Source organism: Anser cygnoides, chromosome 2 (genome assembly GCF_040182565.1).
Source record: "Anser cygnoides isolate HZ-2024a breed goose chromosome 2, Taihu_goose_T2T_genome, whole genome shotgun sequence".
In the NCBI taxonomy this organism is placed as follows: Eukaryota; Metazoa; Chordata; class Aves; order Anseriformes; family Anatidae; genus Anser; species Anser cygnoides.
The window spans coordinates 48436656-48452794 of NC_089874.1; the positions used below are offsets into that span (position 1 = coordinate 48436656).

Consider the following 16139-nt stretch of genomic DNA (forward strand, 5'->3'; position numbering starts at 1 on the left):
TAAAGATATACAGGGTAAAGAAAAGTATTCCTGGTGCAAAAGAGTCTCTACTTCTATATCAACAGTTAATTAAACTTGAGCAAGCTTTGAGAAACACAAAGAGAAGCATTAACCTGAGTACTGTCTTGAAACTGTAAGACGAAACCTGTAAGGGTTAAATAGACTCTTTCATTAATCTTCTGGACCTCTCCTTTCAGATTTAGGGGCAAAATGCATCTTAAACTGGTTTGATGGCAGTATTTTGCAAAGTGCCTTTTCTGTTTGTGCTTTCAAAACATTTTTTCTGGACTTCTTATGAAACTGTTTTATTTTGCTGTTTTCTAGTTTGTGGTGGTTTTCACTAGCTTGCAACACTAACCAATGGAATGTAAACTTTAAACAATTCTATCGTTTTTGCACCTATCTTCCTGTTGTCTTTTACTGATACTCAGAAATGTTTTATTTACAGTGGCAGAGCTAGAATCAGCTGCCTCTGCTCTTAGATACAATTGAGTGGGTTATTTCAAAATGCTTCATGTGGTTAAAATTAAACAGAAAAAAGTAACTTAATGTGACCTTTTATTCTTTTTTTTTTTTTGTTAAAAATTATTGCTTGGTGATTCAAGTGCTTAAAAAGGTTGACATTTGTAGGAAAAAAAAACCAACTTTAATCTTAGTCTAACTGATTTAAATCTGAAACATTTGGTTAATAAATGGTGACTGAAGGTCATTTTGGAACTGCTTAGCAAAATAATGAGATGAATCACATTATCACTAAGGAAAAGAGTAGTCTCATGCTCAGAGGTTTAATGATAGGTTGGCAAGTCTGTTCTCTGTTCAAATGGCATAATTCTTACTGGTGCAAACAAAGTAAGAAATGTTTTGAGGTGTTTGTGTATAGTATACATGCAAAAGTAAGCCCAAGCGGCTGTGCAAGTGGGCTATACAGTGCTTTACATCACAGCATAAGTCATACTTTGACTGGCAGAGGGTTATTAAACTGAGTGAGCTATGTCCTGAGGTGCTGTTTGCTACAGCTTTGGAAAGCTCACTCAGAGTAGTTAAGGGGAGTATTTGCTGTATTCTCAAGTGGTATGAGGACATTCTCACAATGTCTTTTAATGAGTTTTAAGGAAAATTTTGTTCAAGGAGGAGAGATTGGCTTCTTCCTTTTCCCTGTTTATTTTGGTTTTCTGAAAATATTCTTCAATATGCTTTTAGACTCCAGAGATCATTGTATTACTTTCTTTTTCTTGTTATGTAGTAAACATTCTGCCTATTCTTTTTGGCTATCCATGAAAACTATTATTGTAGATGTTGAAGCATTAATCTGAGAATTTACTGTGAAAGTTAAGGACACGATTTATTTATTTTTTCTTGATGAGGTGCTTTAGAACAAATCATAGAATCGTTGAATGATTTGAGATGGAAGGGTCCTCTAAAATCATCTGGTTTGTGGATAAATGTCTTAATCTGTTTCACTGAAATGCAGTAAAATAAGAGTTAGAGGTTGTCACAGGAGTAGCAAAACACTAAACAAGACATTGCTCCAAAGATGTATTGTTTGAAACTGTTTCAAAGGGTCTCATTGACATGGCAGACGAGTCCCAAAGTGAATGTGATTTGTTTGATTTTCCAAGTAAATATTTAAACGCTTTGAAGGACGCTTCCAGTAGATGACAAGAGTTTTCCTCCCTTATGTGAAGCTGGTTTTAAAACTTTCTGTGCTGTTGAACCCTGAACCTTGCTTTTTGCCCAAACAGAAAGTTATCCAAGTAACAATAAGTTTTAAAGCAACAGTAATAAGATAACTAAAATGCAGATGATCTGCCTGTTGCATTAATATTTAAAATGACTTATTTTCTTTGGGTGAAAAATGTAAAATGTCTGTGCAGGTAAGTTCAGAATTAGAACCTGCGTAGTGATGAAGACAAAAGAGCAATGTTAATGAAGTAGGCACAGTCATCTGCTACTCTCTGCCGTTTCCGCAGTGTCCTGGTTTCATCTGGGATAAAATTAATTTTGTTCCCAGTAGCTGGTATGGTGCTGTGTTTTGAATTTAGGATGAGAATAATGCAAATAACACACGGATGTTTTCAGTTGCTTACAGGAAGCAGTGCTTAGACTCAGACAGGGATTTTTCAGCTTCTCATGCTGCCCTGCCCGCGAGGAGGCTGGGGGTGGGTGCAGAAGGAGCTGGGAGGGGACACAGCCAGGACCGCTGACCCACGTTGGCCAAAGGGATACTCCGTAATACCCGATGTCATGCTGAAAAGTAAAACTGGGGGGGTTGGCCAGGGAGCAGGTTGGCTGCTGTTTGGGGACTGGCTGGGCATCAATCAGCAGGTGGTGAGCAATTGCGCTGTACGTCAATTGCTTTGTATATTATTTGATCATAATAATAATAATAATAATTTTCCCTTCCACTTCCTTTTAAACTGTCTTTATTTCAACCCATGAGTTTTACCATTTTTCCATTCTCTCGCCCATCCCACGTCAGGGGGGAACGACTGGCTGTGTGGTGCTGAGCTCCCTGCTGAGTTAAACCACTACACAGTCATCGTGACAGCCCTGTAAATAACTTAGGTGTTCACCTCTTCTTTTGTCCCTTAACTTTACTCAGGGGATTGGTTGGCTCGTGATAAATTGAGAGTTGGCACGCTCTGGGACGCAGCTGATACGTCGCGTGCGCCGTAAAGGCTGTAAGCTTTTTTCAGTCAGCTCTCTGGCTCCCTCTGGTCGTAATATTCAATTTGTCTGGGTCGAACAGGAGCATCCCGCTGGCAGACAAGCAGATGTGCGATGTGGTTGTCTGCGGGTGCTTACAGCGCGCTTCTCTGTCCAGGCCTCGCTAGCCTGAGCAGAGCCACAGACGGTGGAGAGGCACAGTTTCTCTTTGCTAGTTACGTGGGCTTTGCATTGGTTTCACTGAAAGTATGTCTTTCACACCATAGTTTGTAGTTACTGAATTCCCTTTACAACTGTGGGGCAATTAAATACATAACAAAAACACAGTTGTTGCTGGCATGCAGCTGTCACAGCCTCTGTCCCTGCATAACTGCAAATAGGAGGGGAGTTAAATACCTTCTTGCCAGGAGTACACATTCCCTTGTTAGACTCATGTTAAAGTGCTTTTTTTGGTCTTTTAGGAAGGGAGTCTCGGAGAGGGGTTTGTAACAGTGTCTCTGTGTGAAACTAGGATGCCTTTTTTTTTTTTTTTTTTTCCTTTTCCTTAAAATAGACTTTTAGCTGTTGAGGAATACAGATCTGCTTTGCCTGGTGGAACGACATCCAGCTGCATCGGCAGTTTGGTTGTGGTTCTGTGTGTGGTGGGAACAGTTACTCCCCCCTTCTTTCTCTGCAGTAGTATTTAATCCTTTTCAGAAGACATTGAAAATAAAAATCAGAAATGGAGAGTCTAAGGATAAAGTGGCAATTTTGAACTTGATATAAAAAAATTCTTATGTTGAAAACTATAGAATCTTATTTAAAGTATATAGTTTTGGTTACTTCTTAGTTATGTTGCAGTTGAACAAATAGATATCTAGAAAATAATTTCTCTACCCAGTTATGGGTCTGTGCTGGAGACCTAAGATACTGCTTCGGCATTTCATTTTGTATGGCTGGGGAGTTAAACCTGTGAATAAAGTTTAAATTTTGCTTTGCTGTATGTATTTTAACTGGAGGAAAAAAAGCTCATAGCAGCATCCAGCCACATGAGGGTGCTCTCGGGTTTCCCAGACTTGAGCAGAGCCACTCACCTGGAACCTGTGAGGGACTGATCCTGCTTTCAGGCCTGTTGTGCTACCTGTAGAAATAGTGAATAAACAGATTTTGAAAAATCTTCTTTCAGGGTGAGTTCCGGACTAATTGATTTAAGCTTACAGTTTCAAAATGAAACATCTAAATGTTCAAATGCAATCCGTTCGTCTGCTGATCCTGCAGATTAGGGAACATCTGTGCAGCAAAGCTCCTGCTTCAGTTGATAGAGAGATGTGAGAAGCTTTTCCAGGTGCTTACGTCTTGAGCGTGTCACATGCCTTTACATGCTTGATCACATCTAAATCAGAATGGTTAGACTTGTTCTTTAAACAAGGGTCATGGAATAATTTGACGTGGAAGGAACCTCTGTGGTTATCTGATACAGCTCCCTGCTTGAAGCTGGTCCAATGTGATGAGGTTGCTCACTTTTGTCCAGGTGAGTGCTGAGTGTGTCCACAGATGGAGATTCCACAACCTTTCTGGCACCTGTGCCGGTGTGACTGTCCTTGTTGTGATGGAAGTTTTTCTTCCATCTAACTGGAATTTTCCCTGTTGCAACGCATGTCTTCAACCTCCTGTCACCATGTGCCTCTAAGAAGAGCCTGCCTCTGTCTTCTCTGTAATCTGTCATTAAATAGTGGTAGGCAGCAATAAGCCTTGTCTTCTGGAGGCTGAAAAAAATCAGTTCTCTTAGTCTCTTCATGTATGCCATGTACCTTAGCCCGTTAGTCATCTTGGTGACCCACTTCTGAGCTCATTCCAGTACAGCGATGTCTGTCTTGCACCTGGGGGCACAAAACTGAACACAGTATTCCAAACAGGGGCTCGAGGGTGTTGAATAGAGAGGAATAAACACTTCCTTCCACCTGCTGGCCGCACACTTACTCAACTGTATAGTTCAGTATGCAATTGGCTGCCTTTGCCACAAGGGCATACCACTGACGCATGTTCAGTTTGCCAGGCTCCCCTCCACTTTTCCACAAGCCTCCTCTCTAGTAAGGCAGCCCCCTATAGCCGTACTGTGGCATTTGTTATCACTCCCCAGGTGTGCAGCTGCACTGAACTTCGTGGTATTCCTGTCAGCTCGTATCTCTATCCCTTTGAATACCAGTCTATCAAACGCTCTCCATAACTTGGTATCATTCATGAACTTCTTATCCAGGTTGCTAATAAAACATTAGGGAGTATTGGCCCTAGTATTGATTGTTTAGTAGGTTGCCTTGTAACCGATCATCAATTGTATGTTTTTCCATTGAGAGGAAAAATTCCTAGAGCCTGGTGACTCAAGACAATTTTCTGCACTCTTTAGTGTCCACTTACCAGTTGATATCTTGCTAATAAGCGTATTGTAGGAGACTGTCAACTGCTTTGCTAAAGGCAATAAAAACAATATCCAATCCTCTCTTCTTTCCCTTAAAGTCAGTCATCTCCTAACACAAGGTAATCACATAGTTCTAATGCAGTTTGCCCTTTGTAAATCTGTGCTGTCTGTTACTAGTTGCCTTTTTGTCCTTCCTGTGCTTTGAAATGGATTGGAGGAATCATTTTCTTCCATATTTCTTCCATAATCCTCCTAGCGATAAGGTTAGGGTGACTGGCATGTTGGTTCCACAGATACTCTTCATTGTAGATGGGTGTGATTTTTATTTTATTTTTTCTTTTTCTCCTTTTCCTTTTTCCTGTCATTGAGAACCCATCCCAATCACCATGAACTTCCAGAGGTGACTGAAAACATCCTTGCAAAGATATAAGCCTTTCACTTTCACATCCTTAGATGCTTGCCATCGGGATCCCATGACATGTATAAATCCATTGGCATAAGTGCTTCCAAACTCATACCTTCATCATCTGTGGGTAATGCTTCACACACACAACCCTGTTAGTAGGGTTCAGGAACTGTAGAGGGCAGACCTTGCCAATGAAAGTGCATCAAAGCACAGCTATATTAATGCAAGAAAGCAGAATGTAAGTTTAAATCCAAGAGAATTAGTTGTCTAGCTTTCGTGATATCTTGCTTTGCTGCCTGTCTCATGTCTTTCAGTTCTAAGCAGAGCAGCCGGGTGAGAAGAAACCAGGGTTTTCTATATGATGGCCAAGTTGACGGACACTAATCTCCCTGCAGACTTCCAAAAAATCTTCCAAGTTGAAGTACTTTTAGTTCTTAGTACAGATATGTTGGTAGCACTGTTTTTTCAGTGGTTTGTAACACAGGATGACAAGAAGTACGCTTAAAGAAGTGTTGTTACCCAACTTTGTTCAGACATAATGGATTGGCTAGACAGCTTGCTAGGCAAAAAAATCTGGCTGCAGCACACTTTTAGGATCTTGTTATAGATCCTGGCACATCTATATTATATAGATTTCATGTATTTCTAAAGAACGTTGTCTTTGCATTTATATAAGTGATTTAGAATCAGCAGTTCAACACCTCAACAGGGTCAATTCATCAACAGTTCTGTCCTGTACAAGAGATGGGGGGATGGCTTGCACTCAATTTCTGCTGATGATTCTTGTAAATAGACTCGATATGAAAGGCAGACATGCTGTCACTCTGGAAAGCTGCTCATTTGATACATGCTCAGGACTCCTACTTCCATTTACAATTTGTCTTAGTCTGTTGGAAATAAGTCCGCCGAGATAACCCTACCCCCTGCAGTATATGGAGTGGGAGCAATGGTCAAGGAGGTGACCCAAAGTCTGGTACTTAGAAGTGCTGAGCTAGGTGGCAGCTCTCACTTGGTCCCAACTGCAGTGATGTTACAGGGGGCTCATGTGACAGTCGGATGTCAGAGCTGGCATAATGCACTTTATGAACTGAGCTGTATGTGGAGCTGATGGTAAAGGACCATCCATATTGTTGCAGTCAGCCTGATTTATTTTTTCCACTGCATTTTGTGTCCTTTACGTTTTATTAACCTTCTGTCATTTAAAGTGCGCTGGGAATGTAAAATTAGTAGTTTCTGCTAAGCTAGAAATAGGGAACACATTTACTAAGACTGCTTTTCAGAAGGTCTTATATATAAATAAAGGTGTTAATACGGCATTTCCTTATGCTGGATATTGAAAGGCATGTATCACTGCAGCATTGTTGCTGTTTCACGGGGGGGAAAAAGAAAAAATGACCTTTTCTATTTAAACCCAAGTGTCATGTTTTTAACTTGTAATGCACTACACTGACTATACTTGAATGAAAACGATTAGGGATAACTTTATTTTACTGAAAGATTCCCACCTTCACGCCCTACGCACTCCCACTTTACAAACAGTGATTTCCCAAAGATACATTTACTAGAAAAGGATTTACAAGCCCTAGGTAGATTTTTCAAGTAAGAAAGAAGCAAAATCTTTGGTACACTCCAGTTAGCCGGTATCCCTGGGCTGTAAGCTTTTGTGAGAAGATGCAGGAAATTCCATTTTATGCCTGAGGTCTGAAACCAGAAAACTAAGCAGTGGATTAGACTTTATCTAGATCGCTCAGGTTTGGTGAGATGAATACTGACTGTGCTCTGTGGTACTGAGGATCAGCATTGCATTGCATAAAACTCCCCCCTCTCTGTTACTGAGTTTTGCTAACTAATTATTCTTTTAAGACAATGAGTTCACAGTTGTCTTTATTAATGTTTATTTTTTGTGTTATTTTTTATGAACCTGCAGGCCCAAGGCATACTGAAGAGCAAAAGGCAAACAAGCACCCCTCTGGTACAAGTACCAAATTGTCACTTTTGATGCTGGCAAAAATTAACAGGTTGTCCGAAGAGCAACTTACAAATGCTGGCAAGAAGAAACTTGTTTAGGAATTATTCCTAGGCTCTGTTCCCGAATGCTGGGGAGATAGGCATCGTTAAGGAAAACAGCATAGAGCTAGGTGTTCAGCGCAATGGCTGTTTGATGGGAACGCTGCAGTAGCACAGACTTGGCTGACACGTAGAAGCTGATAGCTAAACTCTTGGTTTGTCGTACTTTGGATAATGTAAGAAATCTATTTCTTCTGAATGTAGTGAATTTAGAAGAAATATCTTCTTCCTATGCCTGTACTCTGTCTCACCATGACAGTCAACTTCTGAAGAAATGCAGTACATTATCATCTCCCTTCCCTCCCTCCTGGCATGATACATTTTATTGTTACATGCACCCTAAACAAATGATTTTAGAAGAGATAATTGCAGCAGATGTTAGGACAAATGGTTTAGACATGTAGCAATGAGTATTTTTAAGAGGCATGTTTAAAAAAAAAAAAGTTAAAATGAACGTTAAAGTTGAGACATACAAATTAATAGCACTGTGATGTGTCTGGAAAGAAGAACTTGCCCATCTCTTGCATAATGAAATAAACACAAGTTTTTGCCTGTGCTGTGACAAATTACATTTTTTTTATCATGTTAGAAATACATTAGATGTTCATGCATTAGATTGCTTTTACTTGCAACTTATGTCAAACAGTTTTTGTTTAAAAACTGATTTCAATTGAACTGCAGAATAACTTATTTAAATTAAAAAAATTGTAAATAAGCTACAGTATATTGCATGTTTATTTTGTGGGAACATACTTTTTTAAAAAAAGATTGTATTTTTTTAAAATCTATTTTTTGATAAATTTTCAGTAAAATTCATTTGCCCATCTTTTTTCTTACCTCATTCTTTTAACTCTCAGTCATTCTTCAAAGACAGAGAGGGAAGCATGTGTTCATTCAGTTCCCAACCATCGTTCCCCATTATTTGAATAAATAAGGTATTTTTATGGAAAAATCTTAAAAAAATAATTGTTCTTGCAGAAGCAAACAAAGCTTTCTGAGGTCTGGTTCCAGTGAAATAGTTGGTAATTATTTAGATTTAGTATTTGACTCTTTAAAGCTATGCAGTAGATGCACAGTGATTTAAGTAATATAATAAATTGGTAATCACAGGCCTCAGTTAATGTTTGTAATCATATTTTTAATTTTTAGATAGTTCTGTTCTTCAGAGTAAATGTTATAAACTTTAAAATTTCATTTTATCTTGTTACTGGAACGATTATATACACTCTGGCTGTGTGAGAAGATGACAATGCTGAGTGAGGTTGGGGAAGAAAGAATGTAACCTAGCAGTTGGTGAGAAGGTGCTTCCTGTATCCTCTTGAATCAGTAACAGATAAGGTAGCTTTTTTTCTGCAAATCATGAATTTATGGTGAGAGTCAGAGCATATGCAGTCTCCATTCAAATGCTTTGATGGCTGGTAATAAGCATGTTTTACTCCTTGTGGAGGAAAGCATACCACCAGTAATCCTGAAGTTCTTCATGTCTCCTTTCATATGCATTTATTATGTGCCCTAATTTCTCTTTGCTCTGCTCTGTGATCAGTATGCATTACACATATTGCATCAGGATCCTATGTTCCTTCCCATGGGTAGGGGAAAAATCCAAAACCCAGAATTCAGTTCTGACAGATTTATTTTTACTTGCACTGTAGATTAAAAAAAAAGGGGGGGGGGGGTGTCTTGTTCAACCTGAATGGATTCCTTGGAGGCATAGGAACTAGAGAAATGAAGACAGATCCTGATTATTTCAGGGAAACATTTTTTATTTTTAATAGCTGCTTAAAGCTGTCTTTTTTACTATTACTTATTGCAGCTCAAAAGCCTGATGAGAGCTTTGGCGATTAAACATTTTAAATATTCAAAATATCTCTGTCTTCAATGAAGATTTATGAGTTTTAGGATTTTTTTCCCCCCATCAGAATCAGGACCAATGTAGCTGTTTCTAAACTAGAAAGACTGCTTTGTTTTTATATACACTAGCTTTTGTGGGTTTCCCTCCCTCTGTGTGTTACTTACTTATTTACACCTACAGCCCCCACCTACCCCACTTTTAAAACTTGAAGAAAAAGGATTTTCTCCTTATCTCCAATTTTTATTGCCTTTGGAAAACAAAAACAAAAACTGTTGCTGTTTTTGGAAAATCTCTACTTTCTTTCACACTTTTTTTTTTGGTCCATTTATACAAACCACCAAAACTGGGAATGACTCCTCGCCTACTCTGAATTTTTACATTGCTGCGCTTTCTTTAGTCTTTTCACCCTTTGGCTTGTAAAAAATCAAAGCAGTTATTTCAGAAAACTTAATTTGCTTTAAATTCCTTACTTTGTCTTCAGAGACACTATTTATTCTCTTATGCCTTACTTCTCACTCCCTGTTGGGAGTAGGATGTAGTAGAACATGTAACTGTGCACTGAGGGAAAACAGCAAACTTAATATCAAAATGACTTAAGATAATCTTTATCTACGAGTTCCTTGTTAAATTTCTGTGTGCAGTGGCTGTCAAAGAACAGCCTTTGACAGCCACTGCACACAGAAATTTAACGAGGAACTTGTGGGTAAGACTGTTGTTCAGCAGTTAATTATTTATGGTTCATCAGCTGTCATTTCTGCATCCCCTGCACTCCTGAGTAAGGGATGCGTAAAGGACGTGGCAAAGGAAGGCAAATTACTGCATCGCTTGGTCAGGAGAACAAGGACTGTAACCTGTGGTGACAGAGTCATCTAGCTGGTAGACACTGACAGCGTACTGTCTTCTGTTTGCTTTGGTTTTTTTGTTGTTGTCATTTTAAAAACTAATTATATTTATAATGGGGCATAACAGCCAAAGGCTTTTGCCTCCAGCAGTGGCTGGTTGCCAAACCGTTTGGCAGCAATGCCTGCCTAAGATAGTCCTGATCCTCCTCCTCCCCTCCTGATACTCACTCCCCCTCCTGCTCATCCCAACCTCCTCGCCCCCACTTTTTTGCTCTCGCAGTGGTACTGAGAAAACTGCTCCTGGGATTACATTTTGAACCAAATAAAGAACAGATCTGGCTGATGATGCAAGCTTTTTTTTAAAAAATTTAATTTAAAAAAAAGTCCACATTCTTCATCTTCAATAAGACCTAGCTGCTTCAGGAAACTAAACAGTTGTCCTATTGTAGCTTGAGGGGGATGAGAGGGGCTTAAACTTCTGCTTGGAAATGTGAACAGTTTGTGAGTGCATTACCTGCATTGCAACCAAACTCATCTTAAATCTACTACTGCTACCTTTCTTTCCAAATCTTGAAGACACCTTGACTAATGGAACATTAAACTGTAGACACGAGGCGTTCAGAAACCCTGTGGTATTCAAAAATGCATCTTGCTTAACAATCACTGCTCCTGTCAAAGCAGGGATTTATCTGTGGTCAAACTAAACAGCTGGGAAGTTGAAGGGGAAATTCTGTTTCAGGGTAGCTCTGTTTCACTTGGCTCCTCCAGTTACAAGTGCTGTAATCAGTAAAGCAGTCTGCAGGCACTCAAGTGAAACTCTGTATGGGTCTCCCTCCCTGTAAATTCCTCCTGCTAATGTAATGAAGTCATTTGTATGGAAATTTCTCCTGTTTGGTCACCGCATACAGTAATGTAGATCTCTGCAGACATGTGGTAAATAGAATAAGTTTTGGTTTAAAGGTTGTAAGAGAACACTGCAGGCTATGTAGGTTCTGGAAAACTTACTGCTGCCAGAAGGCCCTTTTTTTCCTTTCCTTAAAAAATCATATGGAGAATAAAATTATTTCCAACTTCATCTACCTGAAAAGCATTTTTTTTCAAAATGGATGATGTTCCATCGTTAGTACTAAAAGTGCTGGTATGCTTACCTGATGTTTATACTAGCAAATGAGAAATTATATTTGAGATTTTTCTGCTAGTGCTGGCCAGAAATTTGTGAATTGATTGTTGGGGATAAAGGTTGTCACTGGTGGATGATCACACGTTCACAAACACACGCATAAATGATTTCAAGGAATTTGTTTGATCGCAGTTGCTCATCTGTAAAGGGTAGGATTTATGCTGAGACAAGATGCTTTCTGACCTGAATAGGTCTAGTGACTGGGTGGTCCCTTAGGATGTAGAAAACCTGTGCTGAAGGTCCTTATTTCAAACCAGAGAGGGTAAAAATTTGAATCTATTTCCCAAATCCCATCTGTATGTTTGCTTCTCTTCCTCTTCACACAGGCTTTCAAAGTCTTTTGTTCCGGTATACAGCAAAAATCAAGCAATGTCAGTTTATTTTTTCAAAACAGAAATCTTGGTCACCACCCTCCCCTTTTGTTCTTATCTGCAATTGATATTTAAAAGGATACCCTATGAAACGGAGTAGATTGTGCAGTCACTTTGAGGTACTAGCATCTTTGTAATGCAGGTCTGATTATTAAAGAGCATGTCTCATGTTGTTATACGTGAGTCAGAGACTGGGCAGAAGGAGAGAAGCACGTGAAAAAAAAAAAAAAAGATCCGAAAGCTTTCTACAACTTCGTACGTGCATCTGAGGATTCTGAGGTGTTAAACTACTGATACCGAAAATGGGTCATTCTGAGGTTAATTTAGGCAATTGCCAGGAGATGTTTCGCAGGCCACATGACATACGTTAGCAAAGGAGGCAGCTGCACAATGCATTACTTTGTTTGGGTACTAAATTAGTAGGGCCAGTTTGGGGGTTAGAATTCATCTTCCCTGGTGGTGGGTTACCTAGGAAACAAGGACTAAACTTTCAAAAAAAGATCCTAAATGAAGAGAGGAGTTTATATATTTAGGAAGACTGTTTAGCTTTGTGTTGTATACACGCTTGCAAATGCATGCCTGACTTCAGTTTCTGAAAAAAATAAAAATAAAATCACACAAATGCTTTCTTTCTGCAGTGTCTTCACAACAGAGGAAATAGGGCCTCAGGTACGTCAGCTCAGGATTAATTAAAAGAGAGAGAGATCATTTCTCTTTATGCAAGTAGGTGGCTATTTAGTGTTTTCCCCAGAGACATACAGTTCAAAAGGGGGGTGTGTTGCTGTCTGACAGTCACTTCCAGAGTTTCTGGGGGTAACTTGCTGTTATATATGTTATATGTTATATATATATATATGTTATATATGTGCAACCTGGCATTGTAATCTCTGGCACTGTGGTACCTGAGACAGCCTGCATCTAGGCTAATGAACAGCTTGTTTTGTAATATTTAGAAGAATTTTTATTCATCCCTGTAAGTCTAATTGTAGTCTTGAAATGGACTATGACGAGTACACATTGTTTCTAGCACTGTAGTAGGCTTGATATCTTTTGAGAATTAGACTCACTATAGTAGGCTTAATATGTTTTGAGAATTAGACTTTGCTAATTAGACACTAAATTAGCTTTGGTACTATTCAAAATAAATTAAACTGTTTCCAATAGAGTTAATAACTCCAGCTGCAAGAACTTGGAGCCAAGGCAGCCTGCTCTGCAGTACCTAACTGATTGCCTCTTAGAAAGAAGTCTTTTGTCTGGGGACCTTTGTGTACTGCCAGATAGGGCTGTGGGTGATCACTTAGAAAAACCATGCTGAGGACAGTGTAAAATGCTGTTGAAATGATTGTAAAAATAGTAACTTGGTGCTATACGTTCTTGCTGTGACATCCGCATCATCCCTGTGTAGCTAGCTGATTAAAAAAGAAGCTGATTTCTATAGTTAGCGTAGCATCTAGCCAAAAGAAGAATTTAGCTCTAATCTGCTGCCTCCATCATTAGTGTCATTTGGAGTGAAGGCCTGACTTCAGGGCTGTCCTTGTGGGCAAAGGGTTGGGGATTTGTTTGTTTAGTTTGACTTACTGTGATTCTGTGGTACTTTGGGATTTGTGATGCTCTTGGCAGGAGGTGAGCAGGATCGGGGATGTTTGCCTCCTGTAGTTACCAAAATTCCTTCTTCTGGGTTGCTCCCTGGGCTTGCCATTCCTCTTCTTCCCTTGCTGCTCCTTGAGAGATGCTCCTCCTGAAGTCCACGCTAGCTCTGTCTCATGTGGTTTATAAAGCTGTTCATGCTGCTTTCACTCCAGCTTTCAAATGCATGGTTTGTTTTCCATAGCGCTAATTCCTTTGGGTCACAGCTACCACATTTCAGTGGCTTTCCTAGCTCCATTATCTGCCTAATTATTAAGCTGTTCTCCTTCATCAGTCATCTTGTAGGTCAGATAATAGCTGCTTTTTCCAGCAGTTGAGATGATCTCATAGAGACAGTGAGTAAGAAGAATGGTCAGTGCATTGGAGTAGAAAGAGAGAGCCTTTTTCTGCTCTGCACAGGCCAAAGTAGCAGTATCATGGTAGATAATTTCTGTGTTAATGTTACTGAGAAGGCCAGTCTTCACAGAGGAAATGCAGTCCTATTTTTCTTATTCATTTTGGTATATCTAGGGTAAATTTAAGTGCCTTGCCCTAGTAGCAATGTTGGTATGTATCTGTGGTACTGGGTCTCTCTTTTTTCTTCTGATCGGACTGACCTGCTGTAGGAGTACAGACTTGGCGTTTTCCCTCAGCTGGAATTGGGGGGAAAAGAGAGTTTGGATGCATATGCTTCACAAGGTAACTTGGTAGGGTGTTGCAAGAATACCCTCTGCAAGATTGCCTTGAAAACATCTGCCATCTGTATTAAAACAAAAAGTCTTTCTTCTCCTCTGCTTGCTTCATAATTTTGCTTTCTCTTCAATGCTTATAAAATTAGCAGTACTGCCATGAGGAATATAGATGTATGTATGTGTGTGCAAGTGTATGTATGTGTATATATAAAAACACACATGCAAATTTAAACAGAGGCTGGTTGTTGAGCACCATAAGTGATGTAAACAATTTTGCATCTTTTTGTAAAAACAGCATAAAATGCTGAAGATGAGTTAAATGTAGTTTCAGGGACTTGTTTTTTTAAATTTAATTTTGTGGGCTTATATAACTGCATTTTTCTCTAGAATGCTTTTTCTTCTTTTTAGTGTGAGCCTCCCATAAACTTAAGCTTGTGTACAAAGCAAATTACACTGTTAGCACAGCAAAGGCTGTCTGTCAGCTGCCCAGGAGGTGCCCAGGGAAAGAGTATTTTGGTTTGGGTTTTCATTCTTAGTTGTCTTATGTATTGTTAGCAGCAGGGGGTGAAATTTTCAGACTAAATGTAACTTTTAAATTGCTGTTCCTTAAGGTTCACAGAATAGTCAATAAAGCTGTTACTGCTAATTATCTCTGGTAAAGACCACTGTGCTAAGTGGTATTCAAAGGTTTCCCTTAAGCCAAAGGCCATAAAATCAGGAAAAGAGCAAAATAATGGGAAAGGTGGGGTGTTACAAAATAGAGTGTGGGTTGTGCGACTTTTTAATATATACCAGTTCATTTGCGTGTTTGTTATTGTTGTTGTTTTTAAGTAACTAATGTGTTTTCTAACCTTGCAATTATTAATTTCCTTTGGTGAGGTGGTAGAGTGGACCTTAGAGAAACTGGAGGAGGACAACAGAACAATTGCTGATGCTTAGAGCTGTGCTGAGGAACTGTATGGAATATGAGTGTAAAACTCTGAGGTGGGGACAGTGCTGGAAAAAAATGACGTAGATGTCACCCCACTCCTGTATAGTTTTGTTGAGAAGGAGGAAGAAGAGTGGGTGACAACCTGATAGTGGGGAAGAAATGAATTTGATGTGACAAAGCAGAGAGCTAGTATAAGAGACTATAAAAGCTGATGACAACACATAAAATGAGGCAAAGAAAAATAAGCCAAGTATGCGCCTTCAAAAGATATCAAAAATGGATTTCATTAAATGACAAAAATTTGTTTTGTATAGGCTGGGTTGATATTTTCAGAAGGTTTAGGACTTTCTGGATTATTTTGCTTCCATCCTAGAAGTGCTAGAGAAGAAGCAGAGACAGTGTTTACTACCAAGTGTGAAGGCCAGATAGCAAGAATCTGTAGGACAGGAACGTTGTAAGATAGATACAGGGAGACGCTTGCGTACTGTGGTAGCAGGGCTGTCAGATACTTAAGAGTAAACAGACGCAGAAATTCCTAGGTCACAAGCCTGAAGGAATGGCGATACAGAGGGTGTTGATAGTAGCATCTTCATCTGTGCAAGATGAAGGATTCCTTAATTTTTTTTTTCTAAACAAGAGGTGTTTGGATCAGAGCCAGAAGTTCTTGGTGCTAAACTCTCATTTCTTCTCTTGTACCCTGAGTGAAACATAGCAAGTACCTCTTCAGTCCCAGAAAGTGTAAAAGAAATTCTGGCTTCACACAGCATGTTGCAGGTTTCCATCACTTTCTCAAAAAAATGAAGAAAAAAATCCTAAACATACCAGAACTCACTGTATGTCTCTTACGCTGCTTCCTTTCTTCTTGCTGAAAGAAAAGAAGTGTCTAGCTGGATGCATTGCTGATGAGTATGAGAGAATTGGTTATGGATCACCTAGGAAGAGTCATGCGAAGCCTTCCAGCTCTTGTAACCCCAGTTATTTCTTGGGTGCCCAATACTCAGGAATTTCAGAATGGGGGATTGGAGAAACCTGCCTGCTGACTGGGGAGCTGTTGAGAATGAACGAGATGGGAAGTACATCTAAATGGCCTATCTTGACTAATGCCAACCA

At 39.4% G+C, this 16139-nt stretch overlaps 1 protein-coding gene across 2 annotated transcripts in view; it reads left to right on the forward strand.

Annotated features, from left to right (window-relative positions):
• The window catches only part of SLC66A2 (solute carrier family 66 member 2), a 54465-nt gene that overhangs the window by 14928 nt on the left and 23398 nt on the right, over window positions 1–16139 (forward strand). The gene's annotated exons all lie outside the window — the stretch shown is intronic.